We start from the raw sequence: 13,750 nt of genomic DNA, 5'->3' as shown, positions 1-13,750 counted from the left end.
ATAAAAATCAGAAATCAAAGGGAAATATAGATGAATAAAACTATAATATCAAACACAAAAACTAGAAGCCGCAAAAAATAGATCAATGATAATCTTCTATTAATGATAATTATTAATTACTGGATTATCTAGATCACTTTCGCCTCGCTCTTCGAATAATCTGGGTTCTGATTAGGCCTATTTTCTGAACCAAGGCTTTGATACTATCGCCTTTATAAGTTGTATAAGACATTTTTTTTGACAATTTTTGTCTTAATTTATAGATGGGACATGAATATGCATATATGTTAAAAAAAAAAAAAAAAAACGAATTAGAGTAAAAAAAAAAATAATAATAATAAATAAAAAATAAATAAATATATAAACATTCTTTCATCCCATGAAAAAGCTGAAATGCTAATCAAGCAAATTGCTTATTCCAGGACCATAATATGAGAGCAAACAAACAAAACAATATACCCATGGAACAAACGATAAGAGTGAGAAACATCAAGAAGTATCTTACGAGAACAAAAAAAAGAAGAAAAAAAATTATCCAAACTAGATACGTCAACACAGAAAATAAATAAATTAACATAAAGACATATTCAAAGATTTTCTGCACATCCAGAAATTACAGCCAAACTCACTGCAAATAATTATTACTGGTAATCCTTCCACTGATATTCCCCTTAAAATAGATGCAATTTAGAATATATGCATACATTTTTTTCTACATCTCATTACCCCTATCCCAGGCAAATCCATTTTTCCATATTTACATTACAAATTCATAACATTTTCCACTTCAATGCGTTTCCAAAATAATACAAATAAAAAAAAGATTCGTGGATAATAAATAATCAGAAAATATAACATAAATGCCATTTAAAGTGTGAATAACAATTACAATAAGATATACATATACAACTACTAAGGACTTGAATTTCTTTATGGAATTATCTGTCGTCTGCCACAGGCTGTTTGATACCATGAGGTCGACTGGTACTTAATGGTATGACATTGATACCCTACAAAAGTACTAAGAGAGAGTGACGTAGAGAGAGGGGGGAGAGAGAGGGGGAGGGATCGGAAGAGGAATAGGAAGAGGGAGAGGGAGGGAGAGAGAGGGAGGGAGAAAGAGGGAGGGAGGGAGGGAGGGAGGGAGGGGAGGGAGGGAGGGAGGGAGGGAGAGAGAGAGAGAGAGAGAGAGAGAGAGAGAGAGAGAGAGAGAGAGAGAGAGAGAGAGAGAGAGAGAGAGAGAGAGATGAGATAGAGGGAGGGAGGGAGGGAGGAGGAGGGAGGGAGGGAGAGAGAGAGAGAGAGAGAGAGAGAGAGAGAGAGAGAGAGAGAGAGAGAGAGAGAGAGAGAGAGAGAGGGAGGGAGGGAGAGAGAGAGAGAGAGAGAGAGAGAGAGAGAGAGAGAGAGAGAGAGAGAGAGAGGGGGAGAGAGAGGGAGGGAGAGAGAGAGGGAGGGAGAGAGAGAGAGAGAGAGAGAGAGAGAGAGAGAGAGAGAGAGAGAGAGAGAGAGAGAGAGAGAGAGAGAGAGAGAGAGAGAGAGAGAGAGAGAGAGAGAGAGAGAGAGAGCAACAGCAACATACCCATCCTCATATATAGGTGCCTTTCTTTAACTTTACTTCTCTCCATAAATTGGTTACCGTTTGTAGTTCTCATTTTCCCAAGGCCTATCAATTCATTTTATGTCTTATATTATTCTATCACTATATTTTTTTATCATTCTATATCACTATATGTCTTTTATTATTCTCTATCACTATATGTTTTTCTTATTATTCTATATCACTATGTCCCTTATCATTCTATATCACTATATGTCTTTTAGTATTCTATATCACTACATTTTTTATCATTCTATATCACTATATGTCTTTTATTATGTTATGACTATGTTCTGGATGTCAGCTTTGTACCCTATCGAATGTCAGGCGGCAAGGTATAATTGCCCTTAAATACATGTGCCGTTAAGCCTAGAAGGACTTTTCACCTGTTGATGGGCGTGTGCGTGACCCATTAGCCACTAGACCTTGACCCATGTTCGCGTGGGAGGAGTATGGGAGGGGGAAGGGAGGGGGAAAGGGGAGTGGAGTGAGGGGAAGAGAGGGGAGTGGAGTGGGGGAAGGGAGGGGGAGTGGAGTGGGGGAAGGGAGAGGGAGTAGAGTGAGGGGAACAGAAGGGGCGTAGAGTGGGGGAACGGAGAGGGAGTAGAGTGAGGGGAACAGAAGAGGCATAGAGTGGGGGAAAGAGAGGGAGTGATGGAGTGCGCGAAAGGAGAGGAGAGGGGAAAGAGACCTGAAAGAGGCTCGCAGATCATATTTTTTTTTCCCATCACCCTGAGTGCCAGTCACGCTCCTCCCACCGAGTCCTCTTTGTACTCTTAGAACTCCACAAGGCTGTCTCGAATACACGATGACGAAACATATCACGCGTTCCTCTTGTTGCCGACTCACGTGCTCATGACTACAGCTGGTGCGAGAACTACACAAACAAGTTAATGCCAATGAACAAACAATGAACGGATTATGCAAAGTGGGTATGGCACCAGTGACGCAGAGTGACGCGCCGCGGCACAGTACTGCAGTGCCGCCACGACTGCAACGGGAGAGGGTGGGGGGCGGGGGCGGTTGCGGGGGCGGCGGTGGAGGACGAAGCGAGGGCGTGATAGAGAGAGTGGGCGCGTGATAGAGAGAGAGAAAGAGAGAACGAGAGAAAGAGAGAAAGATCGAGTGAGAGAGAGAGAGAGAGAGAGAGCGAGAGAGAGAGAGAGAGAGAGAGAGAAAGGGGAAGAAACAGAGAAAGAGAAAGAGAAAGAGAGAAAGAGAAAGAGAGAGACAGACAGAGAGAAAAAATCCTCACCAACAAATATCAATCTTTTCATTCACGAAAACCTACCCACAACCAACAACAAAAAAACAACAACAACAAATCTACCTTACCACCGCCAACCTCACAACCCCCCACCCCCACCCCCTCTACCAAACCCGACCACCTCCATCCCCCCAACAACCCTTAAAACCCCAAAAACCCACACAGCTTCCCAACCCTCTGACCTTCATTCCCTCCACTGCTTTGTTCCTCGAATCCATTTCATCAACAACAGCTGATAAAGGCCCTAGACAAAGCAGACGCCCACGCAGCTGTCTCGTGAACACCTGTACTGGAGGTAGGTCAGCGGCGACAGGATATAACCACGCACGTCTCCTGTGCTGGCCAAGAGGCTGCTGTTAGAGAGGTGTCTTGCATCCTGTAGTGGGCTATCGCTGGCTAACGTGTGACAAAGTTGGATAAAGGAAAAAAAAGAATGATATGGAAAAAGTGATGATGAGAGAGAGGGGGGGGGAGAGAGGGAGGAGAGGGAGGGAGAGAGGGAGAGAGGGAGGGGGAGAAAAAGAGGGAGGAGAAGAAGAGGAGAGAGGGAGGGGAGAAAAAGAGGGAGAGAGGGAGAGGGAGAGAGGGAGAGGGAGAAAATGAGGGAGGGAAGGAGAGGGAGAAAGAGGGGGAGAAGAAGAGGGAGAGAGGGATGGGGAGAAAAAGAGGGAGAGGGGGAGAGGGAGAAAAAAGGGAGAGAGGGAGAAAAAGAGGGAGAGAGGGAGTGGGAAAAGGAGATGGGGGAAGGGAGAAAAGAGGGAGAGAGGGAGTGGGAGAAAAAAGGAAGATGGGGAAGGGGAGAAAAAGAGGGAGAGAGAAAGGGGGTTGGGGAGGGGGAGGAAGAAAGTTAGAGAGGGTGAGAGAGGAAGAGAAATAGAAAGAGAAAGAGAAAGAGAAAGAGAAAGAGAAAGAGAGAGAGAGAGAGAGAGAGAGAGAGAGAGAGAGAGAGAGAGAGAGAGAGAGAGAGAGAGAGAGAGAGAGAGAAAGAGAGAGAGAGGAGAGAGGAGAGAGGAAAGAGAGAAAGAGAGAGAGAGAGAGAGAGAGAGAGAGAGAGAGAGAGAGACAGACAGACAGAGAGAGACAGACAGAAACAGAGAAAGAGAGATAATAATAGTAACGAATGAACGAGCAACACAAACAAGGCAATTACCGTCATATGCTCTTTTGAATATCATTTTATTTCTTCTACTATCATCATTATTATTAATCGAGGAAGACATGCACTTGACAAGTTGGCCGTGACAGATGACAGGGTTGGATGACAGGTGATCGTCCTTATTTGATAACTGACAGGCTGGCGATGATAATGAATTAAGCTCTCGGCCATTTGTCACCAACTAGCGTGTATCTTCGCCTTATAAAAATAAAATGAAAATAACAATAATGATGATAATGATGATAAAAATAATAATAATAAATAAAGATAAAAATCCTGCGAAACCGATGACATAGAATGGGTTCCTCTGTCACGTAGAGGTATTGGAAACATTTTTTTTGGATGAGTAAGGAGAGAGAGAGAGAGAGAGAGAGAGAGAGAGAGAGAGAGAGAGAGAGAGAGAGAGAGAGAGAGAGAGAGAGAGAGAGAGAGAGAGAGAGACAGAGAGAGGAGGAGGAGGAGGAGGAGGAGGAGGAGGAGGAGGAGAGAGAGAGAGAACGAGAAGGGGGAAAAAGAAAAGAGAAAAAAAGAAAGGAGAAAGACAAAAAAAGGAATGACGCAACTGACATTACCTTACCCCCGCGGACATTTCCAACCTCCTTGCCAACATCGCTGAAAGATGTTGCTTTTGATATTGCCAACGTCTTAAAAAGAGAAGAAAAGAAAAAAAAAACGGGGGGGGGGGGGGGTTCTGGCGTGGCATGGCATAATGACACGGATGACATGGCATCTGTAACTCACAGATTTGTTAATCATACATCCATATACTCGCCGATTTTCAATTTGATTAATTTCTCTCTATATTTTCTCCTCCTCTCTCTCTCTGTTTCCTTGGCTTTCAATCTCATTCTTTTCTGTCTGTATTTCTCCTCTCTCTCTCTGTTTCTTTTGCCTTTCAAATCTATTATTTTTCTCTCTAAATTTCGCATCTCTCTCTTTCTCTCTGTTTCTTTGGCTTTCAAACCCATTATTTTCTCTCTACATTTTTATCTCTCTCTCTCTCTTTGTTTCTTTGGCCTTCAAATCCATTATTTTCTCTCTGCGTTTCTCCTCCTCCTCCTCCTCCTCTCTCTCTCTCTCTGCCTAATCCCTGAAGGTTTGCAAACTCTTAAACCGACCCGTATATGGAATAAGCATTCACGTATTTTTCTTTTTCTCTCATCACATTTTTCTATATTTCAGACAATAAATACTTAAAAGTTACTGTCCATGTTGATATTTTCCGACATTCAGAATTCATAAAGTTTAATATATCTATAAATCAGAATTCCTGAAGTTGATATTCGATTAGTAGTGTACAACAGATATATTTCTGAACTTTATATTCCGACATAGACAGACACATACTTTTTACTTTGAGGCAACAATTGTCAGTCTCTCTTACATCAGGAAGAAATGAGATACTCCTAACATGAAAACTCGTTATGCTTAAGTCATCCCTAGCATGAGGGTTCATTATGCTGCGCGCGCGCGCGTGTGTATGTGTGTATGTGTGTGTGTGGGAGAGAGAGAGAGAGAGAAGGTGAGAATATGCCGGGAGGAGAGAGAGAGAGAGAGAGAGACAGAGAGAGACAGAGAGAGAGAGAGAGAGAAAGAGAGAGAGAGAGAGAGAGACAGAGAAAGAGCGAGAACGAGAGAAAGAGAGAGACTGAGAGAACGAGAGATAGATAGATAGATAGATAGATAGAGAGAGAGAGAGAGAGAGAGAGAGAGAGAGAGAGAGAGAGAGAGAGAGAGAGAGAGAGAGAGAGAGAGAGAGAGAGAGAGAGAGAGAGGGCGGTAGGAAAACTTCCGACTACTAAGGGCAACACACAAGAACAAAATCGTTGTATTTCAGATCATTATCAATGCCAACCCGCCCATTATCTCATGCTTCTCGTCACCAACCTGCGAAACATCAAATGATTATCCCTATGTTATCAATAATCACCAAACTGTAAAGTACATTATCGTCTAGACTATAACAAAAATAATAATAATAATAAAAAAAAGTTATCTTTAAGCATTACTTTAATACATCAGCGACCATTCAAACACAGCGTCAAGACCGAAACGAACGAGACAAATACCTGCGTGACTGTAACCTTAAGACGTCAAAATACTACACGCGATGATTGATGAGCGAGAGACCGCCGTGAACACGTTTTAAAATGACTGCCTCGAGAGACAACACTACATTTCTCTCGCCTGACGACTAATATGCTAACAGACAGACACAAACAAAACCACAAAACCGCACAATAAGCACTCAATGTTTATCGTTTTCCTATCTCTGCTGGCGAGCACTGGGGGTAACTGACCTAGAAATTGGCAACCTTAACCTAAATTTTATAAAACCTGACAAAGGATGCGAATGTAAATCGGTGCCGTTTCCCCAATCACTGAAAAAAGTGGCAAAAGGGGATACCTCTCATTAGTTTCTTAAAGTATATGAAAAGGATTAAATCTAAAAACAATAACGGAGACAGACGCAAATCCTCTCTTAAATGAAAGCTCAGCCTCGATATCCTAACATTTACTCCGCCAATACAACTCTCCGAACTTTCTCCTTAATACGACCCTTAGCTATTTTACTTAATACTTTCATTTCACACAAATAAAAGAAACTTAACTACCAGATAGACATGCATACTATAATGCATATCCAAACTATTTACCAATTACCTTCCAGTTCCCCCTTACGGTCAATGACCCGCCCGGTGCTGCCTAAGCTGCCTGCTTGGTGTCTGCTTCACATCCAATTTAAGAAGCTATCAGCATAATACAATGGCCCTCCGCGGGAAAAAGGGAATCATCTAATCCCATTTCACTTAATGCGACGGCGGAGGCACTGCTTTTGCCTCTTGACAGCGTGAGGCACTGGCACCGTGATGAGCGCCACAGGTGATCTGCCACGGGGAATCTCGTCGGGGTGAGAGATTAGTCCACGAAGACCTCGGGATTATAACCTGAGCATCTACACCTCAGATTCGAGGAATGCTTTCGCTGCTGACAAGAATCCGAAACAAAAAGTTTAAAACAAGCAAAAAAGACGAACGCATGCGAGGGACTGCCAGAATATCTAGTCGAAGGTCATGACACAGTTAACATTCTAACATTTAGTCTAGTTTACTTCTACCCTTGCTCATTCCCTTATTCCCAAACATCCGAATGGCGTTTAGCAAAATCCTTTCAACATCCGTCTTATCAGGCCAAAATAAAGAACCTTTGACGCACGCAAGGTATCCAAGAACGAGCCGTGTTATGAAAACGCGATGCACTCGACACAACAAAAATACGTAAGGAGAGCAGTGTCTCAAGGGACGAGGTATTATTAGTCTCTTTTTTTTTTGCAACGTTGCCATGCTGATATGCGCTTCAGAATTTAATCCAACCCTTCTTGGGCCTCATCGCTAATATGTTTAATTTCTGAACGTACATTTGAGTCCATACGTACACTCCATACAGGTGGTGCTGGGGTTTGTGTGTAAAGATAGACATTTTATCTCTATTTTGCTAAAGGAAAAGGAAGGTCAGATGTACTAATCATTCTGAAGGTTTGACTCAAGCTTCTAATACCGTCGATTTAAACACTGATATTTCCGGAACATCTTGTGCGGCCAGTTAGCTGAAAAATCTAGTCCAAGTTCACCTTCCACGAAATTCAGAAATAAACTTTTAACCGTGCAAACCGTGAAGTTTACATTAACGAAAATACATTATTCATAGTTCCCTATTAATTAAACTTTAATGCTACATTACGCTTTAAAAAATTGCGCAGCGTTTATGAAATGGTAAATGAACTAAAAACTAAACAAAAGGAAAGAACAGAGGAAGATATAAAGAAACACAACACAGATCCACGCGTCGGCCAGCACTAGCCAGACCTCACTGCATAAACAAACCAACACGCACACATCACGTAAGGTAAGGAAGGACACCACTCTCCCTATGCCTGCATTATTCCATACATATGTTTAAAATATCGTTTCTAATACTACGAATTTGTTTTAACGGCAGAATATAGTTGTACGTGATTTGTGGATAAAAACAAGGAATAAAACAGTTAACCTTCTTAGTTTCCTTATATATATCCGGGTCGTGATGAAGTGACGTGCAGGTGTATCACCCTGGGTTGCGTGCTCTCCTTGATTCGGTTATACCGAGTTTTGGATTTTTCATCATGTCATTAACCTCTTTCTTTAGTTTTAATTCGACTTCTTCAGCGTTCATTAATTTGAGAAAAGTTTATACTCAGGATATTCTCGACGACTTCTCGAACAATTATGGCGTCACCAACTAGCCTATGCAGCAAAGGTCTTAATCACAGATATTGATCTTTCTCGTATATAATGAGATTTCGCAGATAGGACACGTTAATCACGAACATTATCAATTACAGGAGAGTGTTTTATTGAGGTCAAAGCATGGCCATTCACACTCCTTTGTTATAATAATGGAGTATAATGTTATAATAATGAAGTATATTTTACCTTTACATTTCATATATTATACGTTCCGTGCATTTTACGTACATCAAGTCATCTCCAGGTCCTATGTTTAAAGTAAGACATTTTGTTTGTTCCTTTTCAGTGGCATTTTTTCCACAACTTGTCGGGATGTTTGTGCAGCTGGCCGGTTTTTGTACCATGACAAATTTCAAGGACGTTTTCATAAAGGTTGAACGAAAGCTATTTCCCTTGAAGCTCGACTCAAGACTCCCCTTTCGACAATACAAAAAAAAGAGAAAAAATAGAAAGAAAAAAAGAGGATTTCCCCACTCATGAACAGACGAAAGGGAATTCACTATACAACTTACATACCCTTTTTTCTCTTCTTTTCTTCTATTCTTCGCTCCCGTTCTTCAGCCCTGCCATATCACACAGTTATCTCCCGAGCAGCGAGCACGTGTGCCACACCCTCGTTGCAACAAAAACCGGACTTCACTTCGTCATCAATACTTCTTGCAACATGTCCAACCGGCGAGTGTTCCGCTGAGTGATTAACTTTTCCAACCCCCTGACACTGTGTTATTTTGTTCCCTCTGTTCCCATTGTGGAATTTTCCTTCTCTTTTTTTTTTTTTTGGTTTGTTTTGTTTTGTTTGCCTACGCTGTCGAAAGCTCATTTCTCTAATGAAGAAAGCGTTCAAATAATCAGAATAAAACCAGTGTGAGTCTCGGACGTTCGCATTTGTCGTGTCGAAGTCTTACAAATGTAACAGTGGAAAACTTATAGCCAATAATGGGAGCAAAAATAGGAGCCAAACATTTATAAGGCTATCAGACAACACACGCAGGCACACACAGACACAGAGATGCATGTATATATTTGGAAGGTATACCGGTATGTGCATACGTAAATCATATAAACTTATATACATATATACATACATACATATATATATATATATATATATATATGTATATATATAATATATATATACATATATATATATATATATATATATATATATATATACATATATATACATACATATATATAATATATATACATATATATATATATATATATATATATATATATATATATATATATATATATATATATATATATATATGCGTACACACATAATGCATATGCGTGCATATACTTGTATCTACATGTACGTGCATGTGCGTATGTATAAACATACTTCCAGTAATGATATGTATTACCGGAGAAAAAAAAAAGTTCATACAGGTTCTAAAACCCCGCACACGGTATACCCACAGGCACTGGAAATAGGTGCCCCGGTCAGGTCATGAACAAGCACTCAAACAAAAATCCATTGGTGGCAGACTATTTCCCTTCGTGTCCGTGCAAGGTTTACATTATCTTTTGCTTCCGATAATCGATATAACCTTCAAATATCCGGCTCTTTTACAGGGTTTCGGCTGAAGAAAAGACACGCACATACGAACTGACTCCTTCGTGTACAAAGCTCTATATAAGTCTTAAGTGTTTTCTTTTTTTTTTGTTGATAATCTTAAGTGCATGAAGCGGTTTCTTACAAGTTCACGGAAAACAGAAAAGAAGAATGAGTGAAAATCGACTGCGATTCGACAAAAGTAGGGAATGCAAAATAATAATAATAAAGGGAGAGAGAGAGTGAGAGAGAAAGAGAGATAGATAGACAGATAGATAGATAGAGATATTAAACATCTGAACCAAGTCAAGGACACGACAGATACCTCTAAGAAAAGTATTACAAAATAAACAAACCGAAATAAAAAAACAAATACAAAAACTAAAAACAGGTGGTGCGTGAATAACGAACAACACTTGACTACACTGTTCTAGCCCGTGCCGTCAGCTGGGATGTAGGAAAGCCGGTGACACGCTGTTCCTAATGGTCCAGGTAAGAGAAACACCACACCCGCCCACTGCATGACCGTCCCTGCATGGTGTGCACGGTGCCTTCCCATGCAATGACTTTTTTCCACCCCTCCCCCACCCCCATACCCACCCCACCCCCTCGTCCCCACTTTCGTATTTACGGATATCAGATAACAATGGCTACTGTCGAGATTTTTAACGGCAACATATAAAGAACTAGAACAATTTCTCTTTTTATATCAGCGAATAGTCTATGATTCAAGGAAAAAAGTTTTATTTTTAGTCTGCTGACCTATCTAACGGGGCTGTCTTCACAGGTCGGTGTTCGATTTTCAATACATGAGCATACAGCCGTACATAAAAATACCAAATAACAGTTTTTTTTACATACAGTGTGTGATAAACAATGAAATAAACTGACAAGTAGAGAGAGGGAGAGGAATATAAAGAAAGAGAGAGGGAGGGAGGGAGGGAGGGAGAGAGGGAGAGCGGGAGAGCGGGAGAGAGGGAGAGAGGGAGAGAGGGAGAGAGGGAGAGAGGGAGGGAGAGAGAGAGAGAGAGAGAGAGAGAGAGAGAGAGAGAGAGAGAGAGAGAGAGAGAGAGAGAGAGAGAGAGAGAGAGAGAGAGAGAGAGAGAGAGAGAGACAGACAGACAGACAGAGAAGACGTAGTGTAAAAAAAAAGGGGAGAAAACTATACCTTGCTCTAAATTTAAGATTCAAAACAGACCTCATCCCATCACCACCTCTCCAGATTTCAAATTCAAATTTCAATAAACCTTCTACTTGAGATGAGTATCTCAACTTTGCCTTCCTGCGCCGTTATACATCTGCAGACGGAGGCAACGTCTCTTTTACGCTGCTTGGGAAGTCTATATATATCTTGGCAACTGGCCACAATGTCACTAAGCTAAAGCGCAATACATATGGGGGACGTGTGTTACGCACATGGCAAACGCGTGAACACGGACACAAAGAAAAAATACCCAGACACGCACACGCCGAAACAGAGCAACGGGAAAAAACAGAGAAATATATATTTATATCTACCGTTCTAACGCGTCTTTGCGCCGAGATATAATCAATAGTCTAGAAAGTTTTAGGCGTACACACACGCCTCACACGCATATACGCACATGCGTACGTACACACCACACACACACAAACACACACACACACACACACACACACACACACACACACACACACACACACACACACACACACACACACACACACACACACACACACGCGCGCGCACACACATACGCACACACACACACACACATATATATATATATATATATATATATATATATATATATATATATATATATATGTACATATATGTATATACATGTATATACATGCATACACTTGTATGCATACTCTCTTTCTTTCTCTCTCTCTCTCTCTCTCTCTCTCTCTCTCTCTCTCTCTCTCTCTCTCTCTCTCTCTCTCTCTCTCTCTCTCTCTCTCTCTCTCTCTCTCACACACACACACACACACACACACACACACTGATAGATAGCAAGAAATGAGAAAAAGAAAGACGAGCAAACTTAGAACGAGGAGAGAGGGAGGAAAAGAGTGGTGGAGAGAAAGTGAGGGAAGCAGGAATGAGAAATGGACGCAGGAGGGAGAAAGAAAATAGGAAAAAGACTGAAGGGAGAGGAAAGAGACTGCAGAGGGGAAGAAATGCAAGAGGAGAAAAGGGAGACGAAAGAGGAGAGAAGAGAGAGGAAAGAAGAGAGAGGGGAGACAAGAGAGAGGAGGGAAAAAGAGGAGAGAGGGAAAAGAGAAAAGGGGAGAAAGGAGAGGGGGGATAGGAGTAAAATGAAAGGGGAAAGGGGAGAGAAGAGAGAGAAGATAAGGCAGGGAGTAAGGAGAAATGAGAGAGGGAAGACGGGAGACTGAAGAGAGAGGAGAGACGAGACGGAAGAGAGGAAAGACAGAACGAGATATATAAAGAGAGAGAGAGAGAGATAGGTAAATAGATAGATAGATAGATAGATGGAGATAGATACAAAGGTAGATAGATCGATAGAAAGAGAGAGAGAGAGAGAAAGTGAGAGTAAGGAAAAGAGAAAAAAGGATAAACATAAAGAAAACAAGGAAGAAAAGAAGTGAAGAAAAGAGAGGCGAAGTCAAGAGAGAAAAATCATATTAATAATAAAAGAGGCGAAGTGAAGAGAGAAAAATCATTTTAATAGTGATAATAATAATAAAACGTGTCATACCAAGCAAGCTAACAGAGAGAGATCTACAAACTCAATATAAAAAAAAAGCTTCAGACTAATTCTCAAAATCTACCTGCTATCTGATCTCAGCTTCCCCCCCCCCCTCCCTCTCTCTTCCTTCCCCCGCCTGTTCACCATGTATTGATCACCAAACCTTCTACACGTGCACTGTCACACAACTAACGGTGCTGCAACGAACTAGCCCCATGGAAAACCGCCATTCCCACTAATTTAACGATAATTTTGTACTGTTTACATTTAAGATTGATTTTTAGACGTTTAATAATTGACAATCTGATGCCGTTTTTTAGTTAATTGGATTCAATGGTAAACAAATTTTATCGGAAATATTTTATGTTACATGTTACCAAGATACTGTAATTTTGTACCACGGTCTTATCTTATCAAGAGGATATTCATCATTCGTAAAGCATTATTTAATAAAATATAATTCTTTCGTGACATTATCACTCGTTATCAAGCAATATGATTAAAATTATCAAGAAAATCCAGTGGATAATTGCATTGAAATTTGTTTTCAGCTTTTAGAACTTCACCCAATTACATTCCCTGAAAGTTGACGATAAAAAGATTGCACAGATCGAATACCATGCAGGTCAAATACTTACTTAAATCGCCTTGATTCGTTGTTAAGTGGATGGATTAGGAAGATACTTGAAGGAAGCTTCCCTTAAAGAAATAGCAAAACGCGATCTTTGGCGGAAAAAACAAGAGTGAAAAGGTATAACACGCGACTGACACCAGACACCTCCTTCCGCTCACTCTCCTTGTGAAAGCTTGGCACTGTGACAAGCGTTATGATTTGCTGATCTTCATTTACGGCGTGCTTGGTGAATGCAACACTGGGATGATAATCTTTGTGTGTTTATTTATCGTTTTTCATTGAGCAGCCTGCATGTCTTTGTTATTTGATAAGGATAGAGGAGGTTTTAGGTTAAATGTAATTAATTTTGAGGCTTCTACTGTCGTCTGCTCTGGCCGCTTTGCGCTGCATCTGCATCAAAATTCCGCTCATAAAACTAGTACCATTGCTATTATTAACTCAGATGCAGTGAATCTCGTTGTGAATTAATATTTATTCTTGTCATTGAATGGAATGAATATGTACAAGAGATACCATGAAGGAAAGAATTATAAGCCGTGTATTATAGGCG

At 40.9% G+C, this 13,750-nt stretch overlaps 1 protein-coding gene across 1 annotated transcript in view; it reads right to left on the bottom strand.

Annotated features, from left to right (window-relative positions):
- Window positions 1-13,386, bottom strand: part of Nt5b (5' nucleotidase B) — an 80,176-nt gene extending 66,790 nt beyond the window's left edge. Inside the window, exon 1 of the mRNA XM_070123045.1 lies at window positions 13,205-13,386. The gene's annotated coding sequence lies outside the window, so the exon portion shown is untranslated. The remainder of the gene's footprint in view (window positions 1-13,204) is intronic.
- Between the last annotated feature and the right edge of the window lie 364 nt (window positions 13,387-13,750).

This window comes from Penaeus vannamei, chromosome 6, assembly GCF_042767895.1.
Source record: "Penaeus vannamei isolate JL-2024 chromosome 6, ASM4276789v1, whole genome shotgun sequence".
NCBI lineage: Eukaryota > Metazoa > Arthropoda > Malacostraca > Decapoda > Penaeidae > Penaeus > Penaeus vannamei.
This window is presented reverse-complemented; position numbering and strand designations above follow the sequence as displayed.